The sequence below is a fragment of the Centrocercus urophasianus genome, unplaced genomic scaffold, assembly GCF_019232065.1.
Source record: "Centrocercus urophasianus isolate 14NV4802_14NV808 unplaced genomic scaffold, USGS_Curo_1.0 seq_11, whole genome shotgun sequence".
Taxonomy (NCBI): Eukaryota; Metazoa; Chordata; class Aves; order Galliformes; family Phasianidae; genus Centrocercus; species Centrocercus urophasianus.
Genome location: NW_024884253.1, coordinates 10510486 through 10524701, shown reverse-complemented (window position 1 = coordinate 10524701; position 14216 = coordinate 10510486). Strand labels below are relative to the sequence as shown.

General features: G+C 40.5%; 1 long non-coding RNA gene and 1 other non-coding gene across 3 annotated transcripts in view; one reads left to right on the top strand and one right to left on the bottom strand.

The window, feature by feature from the left end:
* LOC122169337 overlaps window positions 1-5651 on the top strand; it is a 21179-nt gene extending 15528 nt beyond the window's left edge. For both annotated transcript variants that reach the window (XR_006171553.1, XR_006171552.1), the window contains 3 exons: window positions 538-683; window positions 1309-1469; window positions 3187-5651. This is a non-coding gene — a long non-coding RNA (uncharacterized LOC122169337). The remainder of the gene's footprint in view (window positions 1-537; window positions 684-1308; window positions 1470-3186) is intronic.
* A 1188-nt stretch (window positions 5652-6839) lies between these two features.
* TRNAS-GCU lies at window positions 6840-6921 on the bottom strand. Its single transcript has one exon. It is a non-coding gene; the product is annotated as a tRNA-Ser (tRNA).
* Window positions 6922-14216: the final 7295 nt, after the last annotated feature.

Genomic DNA, 14216 nt, shown 5'->3' with positions numbered 1-14216 from the left:
AATCTCAGAGTGAAGGCAATTTATGAATATATCTGGCTAATGAGTCTCAGGCATTTCCTAGACAGGCCTTTATCTTCTATTTCACTCTAGGCCATCTACTTAGGTATCCATTCTGCATCCAGTGCCCCACTGCTCCCATCCTTTCTCCTCACATTCCTCCATCTCACTACATTTATATAACCAAGTACTTTGCACTTTTAGGAAATAAAGCTTTGTTGCCTCTATTCTTATCTGATGGCTCAGTAGCCTACGCAGGTTGCTGCAGGGCACTCTATGTAGGTTTGGAAATGCTCAGTGGTAGAAAAAATATAAGTTCTGAGAGATCTGGTTAAGTGGATAAACTGTGGGAGAGGCAATAACACGTAATGGCAGCCTGCATTGCCTAGAGGGTTGTAGATATCAAATATCCTTGAGAATTTGGATAGCAGGGAATTATTACCCTGTGGAAGTATTGCAGTGAGGATTCAAATCCATGAAACTCAAATGACTGGAGAGAGTGGGAACAGAAGCAACATTTTTCAGTATTTTCTCTCATAGTGGTAGGACACAGTATGAGAAGAAAAGAAGTCTGGGGTTTTTTTCAGTTAATGTACCAGCATAGAAGAGCCCTGCTTTTCATCATATCCTCGTCATGTTCGTGTTCAAATGGTTACGGATCTGCATGAAGCAGTAAAGTTGCCTATGTAAGTAAATGAGTGTAATCTTGTCCCGTCTCTTTCTATTCTCAGCACTGTCTAGATAGATGTCTGTCTAGATATTTTAAAAGTAGATAAAGCACAATGCTTCATAGCTAATGAGGTTCAGAGTATTTCAAAGGCACTGTCAAACACAGTAACAGCCGATGAAAACAAAATTTTCCCTCATAAATCACACTAGTAAATTGTTCAGTGCATTAGAGAACTATGCCAGTGTGTATTTTATATTGCTAATAACCTGTGCACAGAAATTTGGCATTTACAACAATGCAGACAGTAGAGAATACATATAAAACTCATCAGAAATACATTTGGATCTTTCATCAGAATTCTTTGAGGAAATGTCGCACAAGTAATCTGTTACTGAAGTCAAGACTTCTCCATGAGATTGGATTGAATACCAGGAACTGCAGAGCATGTCCATTTTTCACAGATGTGTTTCTGAAAATAGCCAGTACAGAAATATCAATTATTTCTAGGCAGAACATGGCACATCTTTCCTTCCACTTGTATTCAACAGATAACGTTTAGAGAAGTGCACTTTCTCTGGGTAACCCTTTCTTTTTTTTCTGGACTTTTTCCTTCCTATCACATTTATTTATTTTTTTAACAGAATTTAATAGGCTGAAATTAACAGAAGAATAAAAGATTGAAAAAAACAAGAAAATGTGCATATATAAAAAGTCCCTTGGAAATGGATATGATTTCATCCATCCACAGCTGAGACAGAGTTAATGCTGCCCCTGCACAGGAAGAGGCAAGAGGATATATCAGGTAATCTCTTGAGCTCTCTTTCATGCCTACCTTTAATGATTCTGTATTGAATTCTTTTTCTGTGAATGTTTTTCTCCTTCTATAGTGAATAAAACAACCACATTGGTTCTAATACCTGTGGTGTACTCGTATTGTAGAAGAGTGGTACAATTGAAATTTGGAGAATTACTTCTGCTGGCAGGAAGCACGGGGATCTATGGAATCCTCCAGAGTGACACCATATTAGAAGTGTAGCGTTTATGGGATTCATGGCAGAAAGCAGCCACATGATGGAGAATAGCCCCAGGAGCAGCCTCCTAACTGTGGATATGTAGTAGAGTAGTTTTGCATACAGTTTAAGTTTAAGGCTTCATCCAAATTAATCAAAAACAGTGAGTATCTTTTCACAGACTGAGTAGGCTTTGGGTTTTTGCTTATTTTGGCTCCATCAGAACTTTTTATCTCAATAATTAATTTAGCCAAATGGATATTATTCTTCAAGCATACTCATCCTCCCATTCCATTAAAATTATTTCAGAAAGGTCTTCTTTTTTTTTTTTTTTTTAAATCAGGAAGGAGTGATTACATTTTATCTCTCTGTTTCTCTAGTTAAATCAAAATGGCCCTTTGAGGCATGACTGCATAGTTCTAGTGCTACTATAAGGAGGGGCTCAGATGGAATTTGAGATTAACTATTCTGGGAAGACACATATCCCAGTGGCTGCATGGGCAAGGTTGGGGTGACCATAAGTCATCCCAGCCTCACATAGCAGGCTGTGCAGAGATGAGGTGTCTTACAGAGTTACAAGCCACTTTCTGTACTGCTTAATTAAGAGACGTGGCTTAGGTCTCATTTACTGAAAAAGGTAGTAAGTGAAAAGCACTCAATTTTATCACACAAAATTATAAAATAATAAATTAAACAGGAATATGTCAGATTCATACTGCTAGATAGAGCTCATATCCAACAAAAGCTATTTTCCAAAACAGGCAGCAGGACTGAAGGCTGCTACTGGTAATGTGAATAATAGTGAGGAAGTTTCATTTTTCACCTGGGATTGATGATGGCATAAGTTTGGAAAAGCCTGTCTCACTTCAGAGATCACACCATAATATGATGGGTGGGAAGATGTGGCTTTCAGTAGTCACAGCAAATAAATTTCTTGTACAGTAGTTCATTTTTCCTATTATTCGTCCTCCTTAGCCAAAGCTAATTGGCTCTAAAACTCACTGTAATGCTGAGGAATGCCAGGACCACAAAAATCGTAGAATCATAGAATAGCTTGGGTTGGAAGGCACCCCTGGGATCATCAAGTTCCAACCCCCCTATCACAGCGGGGTCCTTTCCTCTTGCTTCCTCATCCTCTTTCACAAGTCCTGGATGACAAAAGGTCACAGTCAACAACTTTGTAGAACTTTTAAGTTACAACGTTAGCTGAATCCGTAAGAACTACAAGTTACACCCCAGAAATACTAGTCTCTTTTGTACCCTGCAGCTGATTCAGAACCTGTACAGATGTACATCACAGGCCAGCAAACAGACTCTTTGATGTATTAGAACTAACCTCAGAGAACAGTGGCATTTATCACAGTGGATGAAAATCAACTCTTAAAATACAGTTATAAATTGTCAAGCCAGTTGCCACTGAATAATCTTTATGATCAAAGGAGAACAATAGGGGTAGTCTATCTCATGCTGCAGTAGACATAATGAATTGTATGTTACTTTTCTCTACAGCCTCAAAAGGAAACATGGAAACCGAACTCAAAAGGAAACTAGTCCAAATGGAGATGTGTGAAGTTGGGTGCAATGATTCCTTACTCAGTCTTCGTTAAGAATTGCTCTCTCAGGTGGCCCTTAATGACAGGGATAGTACATGCAACCAGTTAAGACTAAATGTTTAAAGCCTGGTTAAGACCCAGTGAGACATCTGAAGTCTTGAACAAATACTGAACTACAGTCCTTATTTTTCCTTTTTGCCTCAGATATGTCTGCTTCGGAAAAATGAGATGCCAACTTACAGACACTGCTGAAATGTTTTGAGAAACATGAACAATACAAGTTACAAGGTCTTATAATTATTTATTTCACCTATGGATGTCACAACAATTGTCTCCCCTGAGGACTGCAGGTACAGACAGTAGACTAGACAGGAAAGGAAGGGAAGAAGAAAGGAGGTTGGAGGTGCTTTGGCAATGAGGTCCCTATTTAGGGTGCTGTGGGAAGATGATGCTTGTCAAGCCTTGGCACAAGCAGAGTTTACTCTCATATTCAGCTGTTGCTCACTCAGGAAACTTTAGAAGGCCAGGACAAAGGTGAAGCAAGGTGATGATTGTACTGTCTCCATGGGGTTGGCTCCCTCAGAGCCCCAGGGCAGCACTCCACCAGTTATAGCTCAGACACAGAAAATAGTTAAGAAGTTTGTGTTCAACTGTCCACAACATAAAATCCCCTCCTTCTTGCTCCTGAGCATATAGAAATATGCATTCATATTGCTTTCTTTAACATATGCACAGAACAAAATCACTTTCCAACCTGTAGTGCTCTTCCTACAGCTTCATCTCCATATTTTCTATTAGCTGGATGAAAGCTCTTCAAACTCACTGAAAGAAATTTGTTCCTTATTTTCATACATTTGTTTACACCAGAGATGCGTCTAGAATTCCTTACCTTTGCCACAGAAAAGACATTAAGAAGAACAAAATCATTTTGTTCAAATAAAAAGGAATACAGGGAAAATACTCATTGCTGGAATATGCACAGAAGGTCATTACTGGCATTACAACAACAACTTTTAAAGTCTCATAATTAGTTTTTAATTGCACAAACACAGAAGGCAATTCCATCTTTTACTGCATAGTTTATGACCAGAAACCATTTGCCAAACAGACATCATAACAGCAAAAACTTGCACTCGCTTCAAAATTGATAGTTACAATATGTACCCTGCTGGTTATACCAGCTACCCACACATGATCTGGAGGAAAGCTATTTGACCAAAATTAGCAAGTGTTATAGAACACGCTGGTAAAATAAACCCTCTTAGCCCAATATTTCTTCAAGTAAGTTCAGTGAAGAAAGTAAGAACTGAATAAGGAGACAGACTTAATTAAGTTGAGGCTAAAAATATCCAGACTGGGAGCTTCCCTTTGAAAATATGATTTTTGGGATTTAAACTTTCCTTCTTAATTCTCTAGCAGAAAATTTCAGATTTATAATTTTTCTTTCCAGGTTGGAATGAAAAGTCAAAAATGTTAGCTTTTTTCAGTAATGGAAAGCACCTGAGGAGGTCATAGGATAGAAATAATTGGGAGCATCTTCTCAGACCTTGATTTTAGAGCTACTGGATAATTCTCAGGCCCTTCTTGATGATGAATAAATTGGAAACAGAAAAACAAAGAAATGGGAAGGGGCTTAAGGAGAAAGCCAAGGAGAGTGAGAGATATCTATAGCAGAGGCAAAATGGAAATCAGTCACCTACATACTGGTGCATACCAAAACATGTTACTGAAGATGAAAAGACTTGGGGGGACCTTACCCTTGAGGGCCTCAGATCTTTACTGGCTGATACTCTACTGTCAGCATCTGTTTCAGCAGAGTGGGGAAATATTACTACTAGGAAGAGAAAGAAGTAGTATCAGATATCTCTGTAGATACAAAGATATAAAACAGAAGTCCAAAACAGAAATCTGCTTTCAGAAGACACTCTCTCAAAGGGCCAATAGACATAAAACTCCAACCAGGCTTTGCTCTGCCTGGGACTGCCAAGACAAAGGTCACGAATTATTAGGTCAAAAAGATCAATGAGATACTTCGACATGACTGTCAAACCCTGTAGGTTGAAATAAACCAGGATCCCCTGGGGCAGAGGATTTATAATCACTGAGAAGTACTGGAAATTCACATAGGCCAAGCATTCTTAGGATGAACTACTACTTTGTTGGGATTCATGTGATCAAAGATAGAGAAGAGTATGTCAGAGACTCCCATCTGGCTTACCTCAACAGTGATGACAATTTGGCATATCAGGGTGTCCACTATCATAGAATCATAGAATATGGAATCACGGAATCATGGAATGTCTTGGGTTGGAAGTGACCTTAAAAACCACTCACTTCCACCCTATCTGCCATTGGCAAGGCAGCCCTCCAACAGAACAGGCTTCACAGGGCCCCATCCAATCTGGCCTTGACTGCCTCCAGGGTTGGGGCATCCACAGCTTCTCTGGGCACTCTGTGCCAATGCATCACAGCCCTCTGAGTAAAGAATTTCCTCCTTACATCTAACCTAAATTTCTCCTCTTTTAATTTAAAACAATTTCCTCTTGTCCTATCAAGATCAGATCATGTAAAATTTTGTGTTCCATCTTCTTAAGCTCCCTTTAGATGCTGAAAGGCTATAAGCAGATTTCCACATGGATTTCCTTCTCCAATCTGAATTAGCCCAACTCACCCAATCTTTCTTCGTAGGAGATGAGCTCCAGCTCTCCTAATCATCTTTGTGTCCCTCCTCTGGACCCACTCCAACAGCTCGTGCTGGGGTCCCAGGCCTGCAGGTGGGGTCTCACAAGGGCAGAGCAACGGGGGACAATCTCACACTACTGGCCACCCTTCTTTTGAAGCAGTCCAGGATACTGTTGGCCTTCCAGGCTGCAAGGGCACACTCATATCCAGCTTTCCATCCACTAGGACCTCCAGATCCTTCTCTGCAGTGCTGCTCTCAGTGTGTTCTTCTCCCAGACTGTACTCATATCAGAGATTGCCCCCGTGCAAAACCTTGCACTTGGGTGACGGGTCTGTTTGGATGACATTCCTTACGAAGTTCTGTTGCACTAGCTGTACCACTCTGCTTGCTGTTGTCCACAAACATGCTGAGGGTGCACTCAATCCCACTGCCTCGGTTGTTCATAAAGATGTAGAAGAGCATTAGTTCCATGATGGACCCTGGAAACACCATTTGTCACCAGCCTCCACCTGTTGACCACAACCCTCTGGCTGCAATCATCCAACCAGTTCCTTTTCCACTGAATAGTCCAGCCTCCAAATCCATATCTCTCCAATACACAGATAAGAATATCATGCGGGACTACGTCAAAGGCCTTGCGGAATTCCAGGTAGATGACATCAGTTGCTGTTCCTTTGTCTACTCATTCTGTCATGCAGAGGTGAGGCTCATCAGCTTCTATTTCCCCAGGTCTTCCTTTCTATCCCTCTTAAAAATGGGAGTAATGTTTCCCTTTTTCCAGTTTTTGGGGACTTCACCTGACAGCCATGACTTTTCAGATGTGATGCAGAGTGTCTTGGCAACCACATCAGCCTGCACAACCCTGGGATGCATGTCGTCAGGCCCCATAGACTTGTACACATTCAGTTTCATAAAGATTTGCCTGCCGACGAGGATGGGATTCGAACCCACGCGTGCAGAGCACAATGGATTAGCAGTCCATCGCCTTAACCACTCGGCCACCTCGTCTGCTATTATGTCACTCTAAAGTCTACATCTAAAATCCAGTATATACATCATATTTTAAATTGTGCATTTTTTCTTTCATTGACACTATCAGGAGCTCACGATGAGAAGCTCAGGTGGAGATTTGTGCACTGCAACCATCAAACCTTTGGTATGATTAATCTTTCCCTATCAAATAACAGAAGTACTTTTGTCTCAAAAGTCTACACTCAGTTTGTTTAAAACTAATTGTCTGCAAAAGCTTTGATGGCTTGCTTGTTGGCTTGCCTGTAGTGTACAGTAACTGAAAACACTTCATTCCTCTAGCAATGCCTTGAGCTTTGTTTGTTAACAATGCCCATAAATTTCAGCACTGAGAGTACATCAAAGCTATTTGTGAAGAGCCCCTTGGGAATGACTGATGGATCATTCTGGCTGTTGTTTGTCTACTTCTGCCTATTCCCATCTCTGACATAATCTGGTTACTTTGAGAATTGATCCCTTCCTTCCTCACCAGAGGTAACTGGCTGCAAGCATTAGTGGAGAAGCAGAAGGAATGTTTCAGAGCTCTGAAGAAACTGAGAGGAGCATCATGTTTTATGATAGGCATCAAATTACTTTATAAGAGTATCTGACCTCTGAGTAACCTCCTGAACTGCGGGAGCAAAGGGAGCATCAATGCCCTACTCAGAGAAGAGGCAGTAGTTCACTTTGCATATCAACTTCATTTTTCCATGAAAGAGGATACTCAGTGGGAAGACAAGAGATTTCCACATGTTTATCAGGCTTCTTCTGAATCTAAGGAAACAGAAAGACTGGAAGAATACGGTAATTTGCCTTCACCTTAGCGTTTCGAACAAGAATCTGCTGCAGCCACCTGCTTGTCTCCAAGACTTTCTGTCTTGCCTGGCAACTATTATTTTTAAACCAGCTGAATTTCTCCTTGAGGAGTTACTACTGCTACTCTCACCCCTCCAGTTCCATCCCACTCTGAATTACTTTTCCTTCTATGATGCAGTCTTATTGCATCACAGGATACACGTCACTAGGCTACAGACACACTGCAATTTGCTGCTTGCTATTTTTCTTCCCCCAATCCTTAGCTCAGATCTCATTTTAAAGACGATCTTCATATTTGATAAATGTGGAAAGTGCAATCCAAAGTGATGTGATCCAAAGTGTAATTGATCTTGACTTACTTAAGGAAAGTCAAATCTCTTTCTTAAGGAAAAACATAGCTGCTCAATGCGTCAGCTTGCAAATTTTGATAGCTTTTGAAGTGATTTATTCCTTAAGTAATGCTTCCTTAGCACACTGAGAAGAGATATTTTGAATGTTACCAGTCTTTTATTTACATGACCCTCAGTCCTTCGCACCACACACATGACCCAGCATCTCATGGTGCTATGTTAATAAGGAATGCACACAAGTATTTCTAGCACACATCAACAGCTGGTTTGTTTCATTTGAACATTTTTAAAGAAATTTGCTTCCCTCTAATTACTATCCATAAGCATATGAACCAACAACCAAGACATGGGACTGTACTCTGGTATGGGTTCCCTCTGCCATGCTTTCCATCATACAGCACTCAAAACTGATCCGGGAGTTTAACAAAGTTGGGGGCACTATATATTATGTCCTATTATTAGTGCATACATCTCCCATGAAATGCTACCTCCTTTGTTTCTACAAGACTGGTTTCGTTGTATTTCGTTTCTAATGCACCCTCCACAACAGCACTTCTGAGGTCCACTTTTCAGAATCAAGCCCCAGAATGGAGCAAGATCTGAATGTAGATAGATCAGGACCAAAACCTCACTCTGGAAAGAGATGTCAGAGTGCCTGCATGTGACCTGTACTCAGTTTTACTTATTTCCAGATGTGAACCTCATACACTCAGAGCTATTCTTTATTTTTACCAGTGCTTAATGTAGTCTAATCTAGGTATTGCAAGACAAATAATAAATGCTAAAAGAAGTTTTTCACAGGGGTTCAGGACAAAGCAAGCACTAATCCTTTAATTCCCCCAACTCTGATGTTTCCTTATCATTACATCTGATGTCTACCTATCATCTGTAATGGAAGACAGAAATAAGTGTTCACTATAGCATTCAAATATTTTTCAGTTCCTCACTACTGTTCAATACTGTGGTGAACAGGGAGTCATAAAAAGGCTCTTGAGCTCAAAAAGTCTTTTGTTGGTCAATGGCCTTTATGCTATTTAAGTACTATTCTTAAAATGGTCCTTGAGAGGGGACTTCCTTACCAGCTGTTTAATCTATCCCATCATTTGTGATATGGCATGTGTTTTGCATATTATAAAAAAAAAAAAAAAAGACCACATTTTGGAAAGAAATATATAATAAAGCTAGTCTGCATACAGAGATCTTGGCTTCACAAAGGCATTGAGCATGCTTGTTTCCAAGGAAGGTCAAGCCCAGTCTCAGGAATTCACTACTGCTCCAACTGGGGCAGCCCAGAGCAAACAAGTATTTACTGTGTAAACATTTGATTTAGACTTTCTTAGTCCAGAGAGGCCTTCCTTAGCTTGAGAGAAGCCCACAGGCTGTGAGGAGTGCTGCCCAACCTCTGTGACTGGCTCAGCTCATCTTCAGGGTCTTCCCTGCAGACAGCTACATACCAAATGGTTCACAGATTCATAGAATCATTAAGGTTGGAAAAGATCTCTAAGATCATCTAGTCCAATCATCAACACTTCTTCACTATAGCCACTAAACCATGTCCCTCGGTGCCATTTCCACACGTTTCTTGAACACTTCCAGAGACAGTGACTCCACCACCTCACTGGGCAGCCTGTTCCAGTGCTCTACCACTTTTCCTGAGAAAAAAATTTCTCTAGTATCCAGTTTCCCCAAGACAGAATCAAGGAGGGTGTAGAAGGCTTGAAAAGCAGTGCAGTACCTTTCTCAGGTCTCCAACTTGCTGCACTGCTCCTATGTGAGGAGCTGGAATTCTACTTTGGCTGCTCATTGGCAGTGCTATCCATGCCAATGAGGTTATGTGGGCAGTATCAAATGTTTCCCTGAGATATGCAGAGGTCATGTAATTCCTGGCTTGCAGTAACACCGTGGTTGTGCAGTGTGCTGGAAGATATTTCAAGGACACCCAGATATACACTGCTTTCTCCTTACACTGCATGGAGAAAAATGGATGGGCCAGATCCTTATAGGAGTATCAAGAGGTCTATGGCATTCCACTCTGCACCGACCAGGGGTGATCAGATCCTTCTCTCCCATGATGAGTGAAACATCCTCAAGTCTGCAAACCCCTTAGGCCCTTTTGATATGCTGCACAGGTGAGGACATGACTTGTATTCACCAGCTGTCATGGTCTCCATCCCTCACATGGCAGCCCAGGGAAAGGGAGGATGGAGGAATCCTCTCTATCAAATGATTTAATGATAACCACTTCCTCAGACCTTTTACGTAGCTAGCTATTCTGTAGGGATCATAGAAGTAGGAAGCAATTATTTTTCACTATAATTTTCCCAGACTACATGAATTATCTCAACATAACTTCGAAACCTAAAAGCCACCTGTTTGATTGCCACTTTACTTCCTTCAATGAATGCTGGGGTCACATGAAACAGACATTTAAATAATGCAGGTGAGATAGCTCTAACTCATACAGAAAGTTAGAGCAAGAGAGAGGGCAAAGATGATATTTGATCTATTTGTTGAATAAAGGTTGTTGTTTTTTTTGTTTTTTGTTTTTTTTTAACATAGTATCTTTTAAACTTCAGAAACATCTGAAGAGTCAAACCAAAGAGAAGAAGATGATCTTGGGCTGGATTAGTGAGAGATCAGGTTCTGATTTGGGAGTTTGAGAGAGTGGGTCAGCACATTATTTATCATGCCTGCTTGTGGGTGATGTAATATCCTGGAGTTAGCAACACGCTAAAGCACAGATCCAAGAACACATAAACCATAGGTGAGACTTGACACAAATTGGTTTAAGCTCCTGCTATGAAAACAAATGGTGTAGCTGTATCCTGCAAGTCCTAGGATCCTCCGGACAGTGACAGGAAGACAAGCAGAAATGACAAGATAGGACAAGAGGTAACGGCTTCAAATTGCAGCAGGGGAGGTTCAGATTGGATATGTAGAAAAAATTGTTCTCAGAAAGAGCGGTGAGGCATTGGTGCATGCTGCCTGGGAGAGTAGCAGAGTTACCACTCCTGGAGGTGTTCACGAAACGTGGAGACGTGGCACTGAGGGACATGGCTCAGTGGGCACGGTGTAATGGACTGATAGTTGGGCTAGATGATCTTAGCAGTCTTTTCCAACCTTAATGATTCTGTGACTCTATGACACAAGCACATTCATAGATGCTTGTGATTGTGATCCTGCACCTCCAAAGGTGCTTTCACGTTCATTCAGTGATCGCAAGTTCAGGTCTCACTTGCAGTGAAACATATGTCCTATGTGTGTGCATGGGCTGTGCAGTTGAATTAAGGTTAAAACTGTGCATGCTTTGTCTGTGTGAGAGTTTCTGAAAGTAAAACTAATGTGCATAATCTGGAGAAAAAATCCAAGTCAAAGAAAAGCTCTTAAAATCCTTGAATAAGTGAATTCTGTTTCAGAGCATGATTACTACTAAATTATTTTTATCCTCTAAGTACCTTTTGACCTAATAAACAGTACTTCTGTCAATCAGCATGAACTTGTAGTAGTAGTTTTATGGATTTTAACTCTTGCATTTTGGAGGGTGTGTGAGTTATAGTACATACCTATGTTCAGCTCTCCAATTTGTGGACAGGTCTTTGCAAAATATACAGAATGTTGTTTTTGCAGATGAGTTGATCTGATCTGAAGCAGAAATTCCAATGCAACTGAAGGTTCGGATATTTAAGTAGTTAAGGAGCTTTTCCAAGGTAGCATGGCCAGGATTCCTCTGAATAAACACTGACTACATTTACCCATGCCTCCACCTGAACTTCTCATATGCGTAACCACTGGAGTCAATTGAGAGGTCTAGGAATATTTAATATTCCATTCATCTCTTCTACAATGGTATTTAAAATAGATAGGATAATTCATTCTCCATGAGCTCTTGTCTTCATTGTCTACCAAGAGAGACTGAGATGCAAGGATCTTCCGTGGGTGTGCAAAGTTAAACAATTTTAACAACAATTCTTAACACTTGGCTATTAATAACTGCCTGTGGAGCCATTAGCTCTTCCCTCTTGGAAAGTTACATGACTTTTATAGCTCATTATTAAAGTTCGGCTGCATTGCTTTGCAGTGAAATTTGACCTACTGTCTCCTCTCTGGGGCATTACCTCTCACTGTGGTGACTCAGGCAAGCAGTACAGTTCAGCAGACCAGAGGTGATTTGGTACATCTCAGCTGCTTGGATATTGTCTGAGCTGAAGGTGCTTCTAACAAGTCCAGCCCTTTTCTACCGCTGTCATGTAATTGTATGGTAACTTTTTTCCAAATATCCAGACAGAAATTATTTACTCTTCTTTTAGAAAATCTGTCAGTCTGCAATGAAGATAGATTTCTAAACAGACAAACACTCATTTTTCCATGTTTTTCCCCCTCAGCATTGCAAGTCTATTGTTAATTATACAACTTAGCATTAAAGAACCATTTAAAATTCCTCTGCTAGCATAGGCTTTGTTTGATTGCACTGTCACATGGAGCCCAACAGGGCACCTTGGCCAGAGACAAATATCCACATTTGAAACAACGTTGCAGTTCCTGACCTTGCAAGTTGTGGAATGCTGAGAGCTTGAAAATCTACTTGAATAATCAGATGAGAATTTATTTCCCAATAAGAATATGCCTTCAGACTATGTTATGTTTATTCCACACTATAGATCAGCAGCAGATAGTTAGGGAGAGATTTTGTGTCATCTGTAAGCCAAAAATCAGTCATCAGCAACCACGTGGTCTGTGCCAGACCACTGAACACCAAGCAATAACTAAATGCAAAGATGTGACTGAACTGCACAACACTGACCCACCAAGAGCAAAGTTAGACAGTGTTTACAGCACATTACCTGCAGAGTAATGTCTTTTTATTCTCTTTGATGGGATTTGTCTACCACATAGCACATTGGTCCATGTCCCCGATCCATCAGTAATATAGGAGGAGAGTCAAACATGCAATAGATCAAGATGTGCTGTTTACACCCTACTGGAGGAAACAATGAAGATGAGTAAGTTGGAAAATGTGCAGATACACTGATCTATTAGTATATAACACTAATTTAAGATATAGTTGGTGCATAATATTAATAAAGGATATCTCCAGGTTGTGAACTCCAAGTCAGTGAGGACACATGTATGAAAAGCGAGGAGCAAAAGTGAAAAGCTTGCATTAAACTAGAAGTGCAAATATCTGTTTAATGAGTCAGAAGCAATCTAGAAGTAACTTGCAATCATTTAAGTCTTCTGCAGCAGTTGTCTCTCATGGCTTTACAATGTATTTTTGTGAAAAAACCTAATGCTGAAGTAGGTCATATTTAGCAATGAAGGAAACTCATTTTTTTTTCTTTTAAGTCTTTCCTTAGTGTGGAACTTAGCTTTCATTCTAATCCTTAGTGTGGAACTGAGACTCTCCTGCCTCTCCTGGAGTCTTAACAGAACCAGGTGCCTTTCCAGAAGCCTTGATTTACTCAAATACAAACTGTTTGTCCAAGTGCCCCAAGGTGAAAGTCTGAGCTTCCACACTCAGAATGTCACAACAAATTTTTCAACAGCTTTTAGCAGCCAGTTTTACTGGCTTTATTTCTATGTATTTAAATTACAAATTACCAGATGACAAATGAATGTATTTCTACTAGCTTTTGTTGATTACTTTATAGTCTTGTGGGTTTTTAAACACATCCCTGGTCATGGAATGTTTAGCAAAATTACCCTGATTTCACTCTTCAACCTGAAAATACTTTTCTATTTCTTTGGTACATCAGAGCATTTGTTGTCAGGGGCTTTTTCTTTCTATTGTTTGCATCTGAAACAAGGTAGAAGGTAAATTCTTACTGATAATTTTGCCTGGTCCAAAGACCCTTTGAATGGGAGTTTGTGTAACTCTGTTAGTGGAAGATGTTCCTGTCTAGGGCCTGGGACTAGGATTAGATAATCTCTAAAGGTTCTTTCCAACCCAAACCATACCATGATTCTATGATCCCCTGGACCTTATGTCTCCATTGGCTGTGCTGCTCCAAGCTGCCCAAGGAGAGCTGACCCAAACCTTTGCTGCCTCAGGATAAGAGCTCATATGAGTGTGTGTTGGGCCAGCGCCAGGAGCAAATCCCTTCTTTGCTATCACCACTCAGGTTAAGCAAG